Raw genomic sequence first — 16,854 nt, forward strand, 5'->3', positions numbered from 1 at the left:
ATGAGCGTATCTCCATTGTTTGTGTGGCATAGTCCTTCTCACCTTAAAGTTCTAACTTTCAAAGGTTTTTACTTGCATCCACTTTTAATTCGCAGTCCTATTAAGCAATAATACAGACTATATATAGCAACAACAATTTACTTAGTTTTGTTTTTTTTTCTCTTCTCCTCCTTCCTGCAGCTCTCCAAGATGTTGAAGTTTCCATAGGATGATGTATTCTTAGTTAGAATTTAAGTCTAGTGACTGGAAGTTCAGGGTTCACATCTGCTCAGAATAATATTCCTGGACTATTGCCTATTAATTATTCTCTCACAGTAGCTTAGCAAGCAAGTATCATGGCTGAGGATGATTTACACTTCCTTGAAATTAATCTAATTAATAGATAATTTTACTATTGTACTTTCTAAAAAGATGATAAAGTTCAACAATAATGGACTCTACTATAGATTTTTCTATCTATTAATATCATTATAGATCACATTTGGTAATCAAATTATATCATAGATAGGTATTAAAAAACTTAGATTAAATGGCATTTTTTAATCTCATTCCAGTAGTGTTGTAAATGTGCTGTGTAGAAAGAGAGAATAAAATGAATCTAACCTGATTTATTCATTATAAGACAATAGCATAATTAAAAAAATCAAATCTTGCTTTCTAAGTGATGTGATTACCTTACCTGGTTTGAATCTTAGGTAGTTTGAGTAACTGGCAGGTTTTGAACTCTTTTGCTTTTGATCAGATTGGTTTTGAATTTGTGCCTTAGAGGACTATTATTGTATCATTTCTTTCCCTCTGACACAATTTTTAATGGGCTTTTAGTTTATCTTATTGAACTTGTTGCTTCTTAAGAGCAGCTTTGTTTGCACTTGTATTGGGTTTACAATGTGATTAAACCAAGGGCAAACCATTTACTTCTATATAATAGAGGAACAATATCTCACCCAGGTCAGCAGTGGAGCCTGCTGTGACATGTGTTTGCTGCAGGTGGTGAGGGGGTGTCTGTTAAGAATAGATTGTCTAACTGAGCTTGTATACCAGGACTGGTTGTTTAATTATTGTATTTGGGTTTTTTTTTCTGCAGATATGATTTGTCAAAATTGCTGATTCTCCTTTCTCCTAGCAATTTGTCCTTGATTTTTGTATAAATATAATGTAGGCAATCTATCCTATGGTCAGGGAAGACACAGAAAACTCTAAAGTTTTTAACAAATATAGAGCTCTCCTACAGATTTCAGTAGCCTTTGGACCACCAAAGGGAAATATTTTGGGTGTAAGATGTAGGCTTCATTACTTCTCCATTTCTGTGAGTATCCAATAACAAGAAGAGACAAAAGTGAAAGATGAACAGAAAATGTCTTTCCGTACTTATTGTTACTTAAACTGATTTTTATCATCCTCAGATTTATGATGTCACAAAATCTCTTTTTCCTTTCACTTTAAAGAGATCTATTGTCTGCTGTCTCTTAGAGGCTGACAGTCTGAGGCTTTTAGGAGATGACAGCAATAAAAGAAGGCAGAGGGTGAAATAAAATGTGCGTAACCCTAGTAGTTTACTTCATCCTTGAATGCTTTGTATGCTTTTACCCTACAGTGGACAATACTTGACATTCCTTGGTACAATCTGGGTCAAAATGTGAGTGACTGAATCATTTAGTGTGAAAATTTCTCTTAAGTCTGTTTAAAAGTATAATAAATATTCATATGTAAAGTGACCTGACTGTGGTAAGTTTTTTGTCACAGTACAACCTGTGAATGGTGTGTTTCCTTGAGATACTTCCAAAGTAATATGAATTAAGGCTGGCCTTTGCAAACTGTTATTGAAGTCACATCTAGAGACTTAATTGAGATACTGTTTTTAGGACCCATTTCTGTAACTTCTCTGACAGAAAGAGGAGAGTGCTTTGCAAATATCTGACCCTAAACCTAACAACTCCTATTATTCTGGCTGCTGTGGCCTCTTCTCTCCTGCCTGGCATTATTGAAACCTGAGATGTTCTGAAAGTCTTTTTGTAGAAGCTTTCTGCTTTCTGGAGGTCATTTGTCTCTTAAGGTTAATACCAAAGCTATAGTTACAGAAGACTTCAGGGATGTTCTGCAATGTAAAAAAGAACATAAAAACCAAATCAAATATACAAGCCCTAGAAAACCAAAGGAAGCAAACAGCTCTCATGCTTGATATACTGGCAGGTCATCAGGTGGAAGCAAATGACATAGGGCTTATTATAGGTATGCTGATGACTCACAAGATGACCAGGAATCTAGATAAAATTGAACCATAAAATACCTTTCATTCAGGGAAGTTTTATAGCTGATACATTCACACTGGTAAGATCCTTTTTGAAAGACTGAGTGTGATGCCTACAATCAAGGGAGGTGACCTGAAAGCAGAAGAACAGGATTTGAGAAGCTAGTGTATCAAAAGAATGGAGGACTGCCTACTGGAAGATACAAGAAGACATATCTAAGGTAAATTTCTGAGAACAGATAGGACTATTTGGATATGTCAAATGCAGTCTGTTATTTAGAAACCTGCTTCTAGTATACCGGCCTTTCATTTAGCTGGCAACTCAGTACCATGCACCTATTTACTCATTCACCCACCTCAGTGGGTGAGATAAGAGCAGTGGGTTGAGATAAGAGCAGTTTAATAATTAAAATAAGGTATAATACAATACTATTACCACAATAATAATAATAACAATGAAAAGGGAAATTACAGAGATAAAACAACAAACCCAACAAGCAGTGATGCCCAATACAGTTACTCACCACCAGCAAATAATTAAGGTCACTGAAAGAGCAGGCTGAAAAAGCTGGGGCTGTTGAGCCTGGAGAAGAGAAGGCTGCATGGAGACCTCATACCAGCCTTCCAGTATTTGGAGGGGGCCTATAGTGATGTTTGGGAGGGACTGTAGTGATGAGACAAGGGGTAACGGGTTAAAACTTAAACAGGAGAAGTTTAGATTGGATACAAGCAAGATGTTCTTTCCTTTAAGGGTGGTGAGGCACTAGCACAGTTTTCCCAGGGAAGTTGTGAATGCTCAATCCCTGGCAGTGCTCAAGGCCGAGTTGGACAGAGCCTTGGGTAACATGGTTTGGTGTGAGGTGTCCCTGCCCATGGCAGGGGGGTTGGAACTAGATGATCTTAAGATCCTTTCCTACCCTAACTATTCTATGATCCTATGATAAGAGAAAATTTTTAAAACAGTATCATTTGGTAGCAGGGAGCTGCTGAAGCAGAGGCAATACCCAGCACAGCAAAATGGGAAGTGCTGCATGAGTTTCTGGAGGATTAGAATATCCAAGAATGGTCAGAAGGTATAAAATTAGATTTTGTGACACTCAATGAGGTAATAAATTTTCAAGCAAGAATAAATGGAGTAAGACCAGCTGAAACTTGGCTGGTGACGTTTGTGGTGAATGCTGAATAACTAAGAATGCGAAATTGAAAATATCAGGATTTAATGTCTTGGAACATTAACATCTGAAGTTGGGTCTTCTAGCCAAAAAAGTTCTTGGAGTTCCAAAAGACCTAGGGTTTAAACAGATTAAATATATTTTCTAACACTATGGGGTTAGTTACGCAAGGAAAGCACAGATAAATATTCTGAATGCTTACTTACTCTGTTTCTGATTTAATGGAACAAAGTATATAAAAAAATCTAATGAAAAAGGAAGGGCATCATTAATTTTGGCATCTAAAATAAAATGAAAAATCAACTGATTAGTGATAGGCATTTTGTTCTTTTAACTTCTTCAGTAATGCGTGAATGTCACATCATATAACACTTGCAATGAATAAAGCTGGAAATGAAATAAGTTAGGATGGATCTTTGTGTTCCTCCCCTAAGTAGTGGACAGTGTGTCTCATTAATCTGTATAGCAGTGTTAAATTAAACAAACAGCATTATTTGCTGAGATTTATGGCTAAATGACAAGGTTCCTTGAGAAAATCTTGTGTTGCTTTTTTTAGAGCACTGAAACAATTTTCATGACTTGTAGTGATTGAAACAGATCATAAACTCTCATAACTTACAATGACTGTACCAATTACTACAAATCCAAGTACTCTGACAGACAACGTGGACACCATGAAAGACGGTTGGTCACACGTGGCCACAGGACAGTAGGGAACTCAGTCCTGTCCAGATTCATTCTTTTACTGGTAACTGCTTTTTAAACAGCACCAGGATAAAGCTGGAGATAAAACTGAGAACTATTACCTGAAATGTAGACCTTTGAGAAAAATAATGGAAAATATTGAAAATGGATAAAACAGTGGATGTAAGAGTAACATAACTGCTCTCATTGCACATGGTTTTTAGTATCATAGATCCTAGAGACTCCAGCATTAAAAATAGTGTTTCTTTTTTATAAATAACAGAATATGATTCTGACTCTAAATGAACTTCAGGAAAATTGGGTCTTGGGATACATTATTTGATCCCATTGGTATCTTCCCTGACAGGAAGGTAAAGCACTATCTTGTAACCTGTGAGACATTGCTGTGAGTGTTTTAGGGTCTGAGTAGCCTTATTCAACTGTTTTAGACCAGAGTGGTGTTAAAGAGCATTGAAAATAAATGGCCTGTGAGCTCTTAGTGTGTGGGAGAGGTTTATATTCTACAGAAAGCTTGTGGGCAGAGCCTGATTCCTGCTTTAACAGCAAAACTGAAGATGAGAACTTGTTTTGCATATCCAAGTCAAGGCTTGTACAGTTGGCAATTGAGGAAGTTTCGTTATGGATATGAGCTACATATATGGAATATTAAGTCCCACAGATCTCATCTAGAATATTTAGGAGCTGGGTTTGGTGATGCCAGACTTGACTGAAGTGGCAGTTGAAGGATTCTGATTTTGCAAATTAAATACCTGATACACAAAGGCCCTGGAAAGGAATACAAGTAAGATTTTATAATGATATGTTTCCTGCGGTTCCTTTTCAAATTTAATTGTGCTTCTGGCTTTCTTTTGCTCTCATTTAAATCAATTAGAGGTATCTCTAAATGAAGGAGGAAGAGAATTCAACGGTTGTTTTTTTCTGCAGTGCAAGTAGCTAGTTGGCATAAAACTGAATAATCAGACAGTAGTTTATCTTTGAATGAAATACTTGTTTCTAATTGGGTCAAGCTTTGCTGTTGTTCCAAAACAAAATGACCTGTTGAATTTTAGGGTACTTTTGCAGACAATGAAATTGAAGAACAGGGTAACAGCAACTTGCCCAGTGTCAGGCAGAAGAACAAAGAGACATCTGTGTCTGTCCCATAGCAGAGGTGCATTCTCTCTGTCATGAGCCCATCCTGTCTTCTAGAGACAGCCCACAGAGTGTATGAGGCAGTGTTGCCACTTCATTTTAGTTTATAACCATACAAAAATTATGCTCATTTTGAATTCTGGAGTTTTTCCATTACTTTTGATTGTTTCTTATAAGTTAATAAATGTAATGGGTGTGAAGTGAACAGGGGTTTGCATAAATCTTGACACCTGACAGTTTTCTATATTTTGTGGACTAAAAGATAGAAAATTTTGCTAGGTGTCACATTTCTTCTATCTAAATATTCTGGATCAGCTCCGGCAGAGTGGCTGGGAGTGGTTTCTTTCAAGTTTAAGAAAGCCATGAATAGGGTATACTTTTTTCACACCTAGCACTTTTGGTTTTTAATGTAGGTTCATGTCCCAATGTATTTTTATCTAACCTTTATTAAGCAGAGATTGAAATTTCCTGTTTGAATTTTCCACAGTGTTTTCCTTGTGCATGTGCTAGTTTAATGATGCATTTTCATGTGAAACACATAAAGCCTTATTAAACAATAATAAAAGCACAGAAAATCCTAATAAGTTCAATTACACTTGCAGATTAAAATAATACTATAAAATACATCTATTGTATTGAAATACTAACTCTATGAATTTTTGATCTGCTTTAAAAATGTAAATCTTGGTTTTGATTAGATTAGCTCTGGAGTAATCTACACTGAATAAATCTGTCTTCCTTTCATGTGATTTGTCAGTGTTTATAGGAGGTTTGTACACACAGCTTTCACCATTATTTTCTAGGCAATAAAAGCGGCCATGCAGAAACGCCACCCATAAATGTCAGAAAACAAAGATATTTTGTTGCATTCCAAGGGCTTTGAAGGTCAAGTTCAATTCAGTTACCTCACCCAGCATGAGAGGAGTGTGATACGATGATAAAATGTGTGTTTGGGTAGAATATATGTTACTGTCCCTGTACTATTCTATCAGGATAACAGATCAGTGAGATATTAAACTTTACTGCTTGAAAGAATTTCTTTTGGAAAACTATCAATTTTTATTATTTCCTCTAGCTCCTATTGAGATGTTCTGCAGAAATAATGAATCCAAAGAATTTATAGCTTTTAGTACAATGGAGATTGGCTCCCAATTGTGGCTTTTGGGCGCTATTCCATTGCAGGTACACCATTAAATTGTGTGTATTCAAAAAAAAAACAGGTCTCAGATCATGGATTTTATTGTAAACGTGAAATTGTATTTTGCTTCCTCTGATGAAAGCTAGTTCATATAAAACTATCTTCCCAATTCCTAGAAGTGAGAGGTCAGCACAAAAGGCAAAGTTCTGTGGTTTTGTCAAAACCACCAAGGAGTCTGTTCTGCACTGTCCCACCAGGCTGTGCTGCAAGCTCAGTGCTTTATGGACACCTTTAATTTTGTTTTATTTTATTTTTATGTAATAAAGAGAAGACATAATAAAGCTCATAATTAAATGGAGGCCATTACCTTGATCAGTGCTTTTACTGAGTTTTGGTGCCCTGATTTAAGGCACTCCTTATTCAACTGAGGGATGTCATCAATTTCTTGAGCAGTGAGTGAGCAGTCATTATGTTCTATAACTATAATGCTGCATATTCTTTGCTATCTGGAGAGTCTCCCTTGTGGCAACTTCTGATAACCTCTTGCTCATATTATCCAAAGATGAATAAGAAGCTGGTTCCTGCATGTAGAAGGAATACAATTGTGATCAACAGGCAAGAAATTCTGTTTAAGTTCTTGCTGCTTTGCAACGTTTTCCTGTGATTGTGTCAGTAAAAATGAGTAAAGCAGGGTCAGATCATGCCTGTACTTGAAAAGGAAGTCTCTGTCAAAAATGTATAGTTCATTTGCCCCTCTGTGTGAGTACAGATGCTGCATTGCCCAGTGCAGCCCTTCCTACAAATGTAGGCCTGCATTCTGTTTTTCATTTGGAACATGAAATGCTGCTATAAGCATACAGTGTTTAATGCAGTTGATCTGCATCCTAGAAGGAAAGCTCTAAGCTGTAGTGCTGTGATAATAATATGATCATTAACGTGTACTACAAAAGCGCCTTGCTGAATTCTGCAACTTCATCCAAAACCAACTGCCTAAAAACCCACCCTACAAATTAATTCACTATATATCCTACAGATGGCATGTTGCTCTTGCACTGGAAAATTAACTCATCAGATAGAATGAACCCTACTGCAACCACCCCAGCAAATACTACATCCTTCACAAGCTTAAGTTTGCTCAGATGTTTGCTGCCCTGAAGGTCTTTTTTCCACAGAAATAGTTTAAAATCTACATCTAAATCTTAGCTTTGAAGTTCTCCTCAGAGATGACACTGCCATACTGGTGTCTAGTTTCTTTATCAATCTTTTTTTTTCCAAAGTCCTTTTTTTAAATGCTTTCAATAGAGAAAACAGCATAAAGAAAAGAACAAGAATTAAGCAGGGAAAGTGTTTTCCTCACTAAAAATAGTGTGCTCCCAGCTATATGGCAGAAATTTTTAAGTTTCCTCTATGAAATAGCTGGTCTCAGCCTAGACTTCTGTGTAATTAGGTCTTGCTTTTTATCAGCTATAAGTGATTATGCCTATTGAAATGTTACTCCAAGTAACAAGCAAACAATGCTTGGAGGCATAGAATGATAGATTTTATTTTTCTGATGACATGTGGCAGCTATGTATGGATGAGGGAAGCTAGCGCAGGTTTATCCAATGAGAACAGGGAGATTTCTGAGTCTGATGAAGAGAAATGTTTGTGTAAAAGGCTGTCTGTGGAGGCTGCTCTTTCCTACTGCCAACCCAGGACAATGTGGCTACTGCTGTGCTGGAGAGTCTCTTGGTCAAATGTAAAAAAGAACAAAGGAATAAAGAGAAACTACACATCTCAAGTAACAAAAGACCCCCCTCAGCCTGGCTGAAGAGCATTATCTCCTCTTAAGAATAGCTTCTTTCTAATTCACACTGATCCTCCTTTCTTTTGGGAAGAACATTTTGAAAAAGCTTGTCTTTCTGCTCTCTGAATTTGGACCTTTGCCTGGTGGCTGTGAAGAAGGTCTCTAGCCCTTATATTCAGTACTTGTATTTCAGAGCAAAGCCACCATTCAGCCAGACCTTGAAAGAGCCCATATGCCTCCTCACAGTAAACAGTGTTTGCAACCTTGCCACTGGAACAAGACATTAATCTGCATTGTGTTAGGGTGCACTGCCTGTCTGAGGATGCCTAACACAGGACTGAAATGAATAATGGCCACCTGCTTCTGTTTTCATGCTCCTGAATAGCAGGTGCCCTGCATACACTGTGGCAGAGAGCATAGAGAAGAATCCAAAAGTGCTGACCTCCCAGAGAACAGTCTGGGATGAAGCTGGTGTGAAGGGCCAGAGCAGGAGTCCTGCCAAGTGCTGAGCTGAGCAGTCTCTCTTGTCTTCCAGTGTTATCTGGCCTTTAGAAGGAAACTGAGGCATGTGGCCAACTTTTGCTAGCTTCAAGTCCAGCATAGCAGGTAGGGATATTTGTAGAGGAAAATTCAATGGAGACAGTTCGGCTTTGTCCAGATGGTGTAAACAATTACATTTCAGTTACGTTAATTCCTGATTTTGCAGCTTTTGCTCTGTAGAATAAACATTCCCCCACAGGTAGAAAGAAGCTGCAGGCAAGTCAAGGTTTCCAGCAAAAGGCATTTTCTTCACAGATGTGCAGCCTGAGAATATGGGGTTACAACATTTTATTTAGTTTCATTTCTTCTGCCCCAAGCTGCTGTCATATGTTTAATTTTGTCTGATTATTTTTTTTTTCTTATCTAGCATTAGTACTTCCTGAGGTTACATCCCAGTGTAGTGTTTGCTAAACACATAGGACGTGATTAGCATCGTTTTGTCCTGCTGCGTATCAACCGCATCGATACTTTTGCTGCTAGGAGCAGAAATTGAGTTTATCTCACTTTCTGCCATGACATTCCCTTTCCTGTGAGTTTTTGAAACAAGAAATTGGATACTTCTTGTATTTCATATAAAATAAGAAAGAAATAGTCTTCTAATAACTACATCTTTTTCTCATACATAGAGATCTGCAGACCAGAGGTTATCTGGTATTTTATTGTTTTCTAAGAATCCTTCTTGATGCATCCGTGTGGCTTTATGTTGTTTCTTTGCTTTTGGTTTATGCATTTTTGAGGTTATTTCTGGTTGAAAGAATCAAGTTTTTCAAAGGGATTTTTCATGAAAATGTTGGCACCTATAGGGTGTCTTTTAGAATGCTTGTGAAAACTGTTGAATTAGGGATTCATTCATGTGATGTTGCCCTATCATGAATCTTTATATACTTTCTTAAAGGAGGGAGAGAGGTCGTCTATGTGAGGTGTATCTGGCAGAGTAAGAGTTAATACTCACATATAGGTGTTTTTTCTTTGAACTTCTCAGCAGGTGAAAAATAGCTACAATCAGGTGGCACTTCAATAAGTAGTAACAACCAACTGCCAGGTTGAAAGATCACAAATTCTTGTACCAGCAGTTCTATTATAGGGAAGTGTATGTCAACCTGTGTGTGTGTCTCAAAGCTTGCCAAGCTATTGATAAGAGCTGGGCAATAATCCGGAGTGAAAAAAAAAGAAAGCTGTACTCTAGAGGCTTCCCCCCCCCCCTCTAATATTACTTTATCATGCAGAAACTACATAACTACATTAGTATTTATATTATACACATCTACAGCTACTAAAGAAGTTCACCCTAGTTGTGAAGGACATCGATGAATCAGTAACAGCAATTTTTGATTAAATATTCTTAACAGGTCTTATAAAATGAAAAATCAACAGCCTTATTTGAAATGTGCTTCTTTTGCCATAGGCATTTTAATGGGCTAGATCTTTTATGCTACCTGACAACTTTCAGTTGCAGTATAAAGAGAAGTAGCAGACTGGCCAAAGGCATGCCTTGCTAAGAAGTTTAGTTGGTAGTACTGTGACTTTGTGGTTTGTGAAGTTTAGATCTGTGCTAATGATGTTTTTGTGCCTTGTTGGGAGCAGAGGCTGTTTGCATAGAGAACCCTAGGCCAGAAGTAGGCTGCTGAAGGAAATAAAAAACCAGCCTTGAGTATGCAGGAAATGAGTGGGAGAAACAGTCACTGTATGATATGGAGAACTCAGAGTGCTGGAAAGCCTGAAATCACTTTAAGGGCTAAGAATATCACCAGCTGAAAAAAAAGTGTTCCTTGTCAGGCTCTAGGTTTAGGGCAAGAGAGAACAGTGGCACAGATTAATTCCTGAAGTCTGGCAATGCTTTGCAATTTGCAGGACTCAGAATCACCGTCACTTTACAAATGTAGTAACTTCTAATGCGTGATAGCATATGGGATACCTTCAGAACACTTCAACAGCCACTCCTTGAAAATTTGAAGTTCTTGACTTTACATAATTTCATGTTATTACCCAAATGTGTGTGCTATTTCTGAAGGGAATGCTGTATGCAATAAAGTTAGGCAGTTACCCGAGACTAAATTTCAATAGCAATAATTCTATACGTTAGCAGCAAAGGCTTTTCAGATAGACTGCTGCTGCTATATCACTTGTTTGGACAGTACCATGCCAACTCCTTATTTTGTTCATTGCTCAGGTCTTACCCTACTGAGCCTGAGGGCACTGCAGATTTTTGGCTTTAATTAAGGTGTTTAGCTATGTTTTATGTTGCTTTGCAAAGCATTATCTCAAGCTGTATGAACCTAGTACACCACCATTTGTATGGGACTGCATGGGGAAAACTGAATTATGCAACATTTTCAAAAAATAACAACAATAAAAGAGGTACAATGAGCTGTGTTTTTGAGAGTTTTTCAGCTGCCCTAGCTATAAAGAAGGCTAGAGCTCCTACAGAGGGGGCATGCATGAAGTAATGTGTCTTCATGCCTTCTCAAACATTGTAAGCTATGGACACAGTCCTGAATCAGGGTACATGCTTAGAAGAAATACTTTCCAGGCCATATAGAAGGCTAAAAATCATGTGTTTTTCATCATACCTCTTCTGTCTATTTTTAATTCTGCTCTTACTCCTCAGCTTCCTGCCTGCATACATTCCAGTTTAGCAAAGGTGCCCTTCCTGTTTTCAGAAAAAACCCAAACAACAACTTGCATTAATCTTAATTTACTGGTGTTTAGAATCATAGAATCATAGAACAGTTAGGGTTGGAAAGGCCCTTAAGATCATTTAGTTCCAACCCCCCCTTCCACAGGCAGGGACACCTCACACTAAACCATGTCACCCAAGGCTCTGTCCAATGTGGCCTTGAACATTGCCAGGGATGGAGCAGTCACAACTTCCCTGGGCAACCCATTCCAGTACCTCACCACCCTAACAGTAAAGAACCTTCTCCTTATATCCAATCTAAACTTCCCCTGTTTGAGTTTTAACCCATTACCTGAATCCAGTTTGAACCCAAACCAGATCTTACTTCTGATATAACCCCTCACTTGCTTTGTTCTCTTCTCCTGAGAGAGAAACATTGACAAGCCATCTCCCATGGAGCCTTGGAACATATTCAGGTTAACTTCCACTTCTGGAGGAGAAGAAAGTAAATCTGCAGCTACTGATTTTATGTAAATGTTGTTTGACATGTGTCTCTTTCTAAAAGGATCTTTGCTATGTAGTCTTACTCGCTCTTTGAAAACTTCTAGGACCCCTGCCTGAGTATCCCTCCAGCAGCCCTGTTAAAGAGAGGTTCAGGAGAAAAGAAATAGCTGGAAGGCATATTTATTTCCAATACCAGCAAAATCAGTAAGGTATGCTCAACTAGTGTGCTGAAAGAATTTCATTTTATGCTCTGTTGTAACAGAAAGCAGCATTTGAAGAGGATGCTCAAGACTACAAAAGAGAAAGTTAAATAAAACTACCTCTTACATATAGTGGTCTACAAAATGAAACAAATTCAGTAAGTGTAGCCATTATTGTTTTCAATTGATTCTATAGTTGAGTAAAAAACCTAAAACTCTTCATCAGTCCTGTAATAAATGTAGTAAAATGTTTAGAGATATTTAAAAAAGTGATTACATTATTCAGTATGCTCTTAAAGGTATGAACTGTGAAACTAATACAATATTACTGCGTACTGTGTCATCTGAGAGACTCAAAGCCCTCATGTAAACTCTTTACCTTTGATTTGTCCTTCCAAGTGCAGTGTTATCATGTATCCATGAAAATAACAAAAAAATGGATATTATAGAAAATCAGTTTCTGGAAAAAAGTTTATTTTCAGTTACTCTTTGGATCATGGAATTTCACTGGTTCCAAGGGTTCTTTACTGGAGTCCTCCATAATATCATATTCAGCTTTCGCACTCAACAAATTCAGGCAGTTATACTAGAAACAATAAACCTGTGAAACAGGTTCTGATTAAAAGTTTAGGAGTAGCTTCTATTTCTTTGTGAACTTAGGGAAGTTGCTTTCAGCCTCAGTTTATGCATCTGTGAAATGGGCTTTTATTGTTAACCTCACTTGGATGAGGATTTATTACTGTTTGTGAGGTTTGACAGTCTGCCATACACTACATTCTAAGTGGCAGAGAGTAGCACTTGGACAAGAAGGTAAAGATACTTAGTACATACCTCAGTAAAATTTACAACTCGGGAAATTCTCTTCTTATGCTGAAAATGTTTCCTTTCTTCCTCCCCACTAGACAACTATATACAACTCAAAAAATGTTTGTGTCTTATTATTCTATCAGGCATTATTGAACTATAAAAAATTCTCATCTCACACATTTTAGTAGACTATGAAAGAAAAATGACTTAAACTTGTTCAGGCTGTCACATTCCTAGCAACTGAAGTTAAGGAATCACCCTTGCACTGGCAAATAGCCAAAACCAGATGATATGAAGGTTATAAATAGTGTTAGGGACCATGCTGCCAAATATACATATATACACTAATAACTTTTTAATGAAATCCTAACCAGCTTTTTTTTTTTATCTCAGTTCTTATTTTAACAATGTAAATAGAAATTGAAGCCTTATAAGTGTGAATCATGCCTACTCCTTATTGATTTTTTATACATGCCAAACAGAATGAGCCTGGTGTCTGAGAAATAACTGAAACTGGGATTATATTATTATGGGGACTGAGTAAAAAGGGTTGAGAAGAAACTGTTTAGTTCTAGTGTGTGCTTTCTTCCCAGTGGGGTTTCAGGTATTCGTAGGATCATAGAATCACAGGTTGGAAAGAACGTTAAAGCTCATCTAGATCCAAGCCCCTGCCATGGGCAGGGACACTTTCCAGTAGACCAGGTTGCTCCAAGCTGCGTCCAACCTGGCCTTGAACACTTACAGGGATGGGGCATCTGGCAGCTTCTCTGGGCAACCTGTACCGGTGGCTCAACAACCCCCCAGTAAAGAATTTCTTCCCAATATCTAGTCTAAATTTACCTTGCTTCAGCTTAAAACCACTGGACCTTATCCATCCTCACATACCCTTGTAAAAAGTTCCTGTTCAGCTTTCTTGTAGGTCTCCTTTAGGTATAGGAAGGCTACTCTAATGTATCCTCTGAGCGTTCTCTTCTCCAGGCTGGACAACACCAACTCTCTCAGCCTGTCTTCACAGGAGAAGTTCTCTGGTCCTCTGATCTGAAGGTGTCCACTTTTATCTCCTTTTTATTATTATTATTTCTTTTGAAACCATGAATGAGCAGGTAGTTAGTGTCATAAACTCCATCGCTCTTCTGCTATAGGATCCTGCATTCATAAGTATGGTCATTTTCTTCTTGAAACTGTCATCTAGTCTAGTCATGTACTATAGTGAATGAAATAAAATGTTACAAAAGCTAATAGGCAATATACCATGCAAGTCATCCAGCTAAGAAACTGTTTAAAATATATCTTATTGTGTACTCAAGATGTATAAAACATGTTTATAACTGAATATGCATTTTTAATTTAAATGTTGGCAACATCAAAATATCTATATTAAATTAGCTAGAAAAATATAAATATCGATGGAGATTTATGCAGAGGATGTTTCCATATTAAAGGAAACATTTCTTTTGTCAAGAGGCTATTTGCATTCATGAGAACTGAAAATTAAGGTTTAGCTCTCCCAAATGGTAGGATGTGTAAGTATTTAAAATATTGATGCAGACAAATTTTGAGATGTTAGTCTTGTATCCATCCTTGCATATAGCTTCATACTTCTCTGTCATACCCTGATGTCATGTAGAATTCCTGGTGTCTCCAATGCTGAATTTTAAGTTTTATCAGAGGAAGGATAGCAAGATCCATTCATCTTCAGAAAGGGAGATTTTTCAATAAGTGCTTACTGACAAATAGCAGGTTTGGGGTTTTTTTTCTTCTTGAGCAGGTAAAGGATGGAGGAACTTAAGGAGAGCAAATTACTTTTAAAGGTGCCCTTTAGAATACTATTGGCCACTGAGCGAGCTGTCTTACTTGATGCTTAAGGAAGTTAAAATTATGATAATAGGTGCTTTGTTGTTTTTGTTACAGTGAAACTTATGGAGCCACTGAAATTCATTTGCAATGTTTTTTTTCCTTAGAGGATGCATATTGCTGGATCTCATGGCTTTAACAAAAATTACAGGGGAACTGAATACTCAACACAAGCTTCCTTTGTCCAAGTTGATAAGTTGACACTGTGTTTGGGTGTGGTTATATTTTCTTTTCCAAAACAATTGTAACAGATGCTTTGATTCTGTTGTAAAAAAGCCTTTCTCATTGCACTGTTCCTAGGTTGTGCAGTTTTGTTCTGATTAAGCAACACACACAAAAATCTTTGCTGATTGTTTTTTTTCAAACAAGATTTTCACATAAAAAAACAAAAGATCACACTTTTTTCTTGTATCCTGGAGTACAGTGAAGTTAAGGAGAGGAAATAAAAAAATCACTTGTCATTGTCATGAAGGCCACAAAATCTATCTGCACAGTCTGCATTCTTCATGGGGCAGAAGCCCTTTAGAACAGTTCCCTGTGAGAAGCACACAAAGCTGATTGCAATGTTTTCAAGTTCAGAACATATCTGCACAAAATAAAAGTAGTAAAGGAAGAAAAGGTATTCAACAAACCAGGAAGATAGAATATGTGGAGAGTAGGTAGAGGTATACAGGGCAGTATTGCTGCTTCCTGCTGTGGACATTTTGATTGAAGCATGCTCTTGTAGTGGAATGAGACTATATTCCCCTTTAAATATTTGTGATAATTCTGATTTTTAATAAATCATATTACTTATCCACACTCCTCCTCGTTGCTTTATGATTAGCACTTGCGCTGCACATCATGGCTGCTCTTAACACTTACAAGGCCCTGATATATAGCTAAATATTTCCGACTCCATCTGGTACAAAGAGAAGTGACACAGAAGGGCTCCCCAGCCAGTTTATTGCAATTTAATGTAAATCTGTTATAATGCAGATGAAGTGCAGTGGCTTCCATGAATTCTGAAAGCTGTGATTGGCTTGTGGCTGCTGTGCTGCCCTCTGAAGATTTGCTGGGTTTCATTTTACATTGCACAGCCATTAGCTGACTAAAATTTCTCACTGAATTGTGTTGCCACAGTACTATTCTTCATCATCCTCTTCCATTTCTCTTCAGAGTGACCTCATTCACCCAAGTTTTCCATCTCAGTCTTTCACTTCTTCTATCTTACAAATTGCAGGCTCCTAATACATCAAAACAGATAAAGCCTTCCAATTGACCCCCTTAATGTACTATTTGCTTAACTGTTGTGTGTGGGAATAAATATTCCCAGTGATTCTCACTGTTTCTGTGTTCAGGAACTGAACCAAAGAATGGCAGCAGTGCCCTTAGGCCTTGGGCATAGGCGCATAGGCACATAGGCCCTGTGCATACAAGTTCAGTAAAACTTTCTCTACATCTTTCTCAATATGTTTGCTGGGTAAATATAATTGTTTCTCTTGTTCAACATGTTGAATTTTAGTTTCTGTAGACTGTCAAATGAACCTCCAGGCAATGAACAGATTCATCTTGTATGGTTGCAATCAGAGCATGCCTTTCACTTGTTCATCATCATTGTAGCTCAGTGATTTCATTGCCATCGTGTACAGAATTGTTCTTAAATGTACATTCTGCAGATTCCTGTTGGTTGGTGCTATTTATGGACAGGAATTGGGGTGATCAGATTCTGTCATCCTGCATTAAGTGTTGCTACATAGATATGTAGGCCCTTAGGCCAATAATTCCCCCTCCCCTCTATTTTCTGTATATTTTACTGTTTAGAGGGATAGAATTACATTCAGTACGGTCATTAAACTGTGGCAAGTTATGTAAATCTAGAATGTAATTAAAGTACAGTAAAAACACCTGTAAACGATCACTGTTCCATTCTCTCAGGGAGAATTTAAAAATAACTTTTATGATAAAGTATCATACTTAGAATCTTTACATATGCAAAATAACATGTTTTGTCTTTGAGTAATTTTTCTGAAAGTAATTGACTACAGTATTAGAAAATATCTAAAAATGAGGGGGACATCATATTTCTTGGATGTTTTCCTCCTGCAAACTGGGGAGTTACCCTAGGAAAAACTTGATATCTTACTGTGGTTATATTCACCAGTGCAATCAA

The 16,854-nt window shown here is 37.4% G+C and overlaps 1 protein-coding gene across 1 annotated transcript in view; it reads left to right on the forward strand.

Moving 5' to 3' along the window:
• Positions 1–16,854, forward strand: part of ST6GALNAC3 (ST6 N-acetylgalactosaminide alpha-2,6-sialyltransferase 3) — a 224,920-nt gene that overhangs the window by 86,262 nt on the left and 121,804 nt on the right. The gene's annotated exons all lie outside the window — the stretch shown is intronic.

This window comes from Melopsittacus undulatus, chromosome 6 (genome assembly GCF_012275295.1).
Source record: "Melopsittacus undulatus isolate bMelUnd1 chromosome 6, bMelUnd1.mat.Z, whole genome shotgun sequence".
NCBI classification, from domain to species: domain Eukaryota; kingdom Metazoa; phylum Chordata; class Aves; order Psittaciformes; family Psittaculidae; genus Melopsittacus; species Melopsittacus undulatus.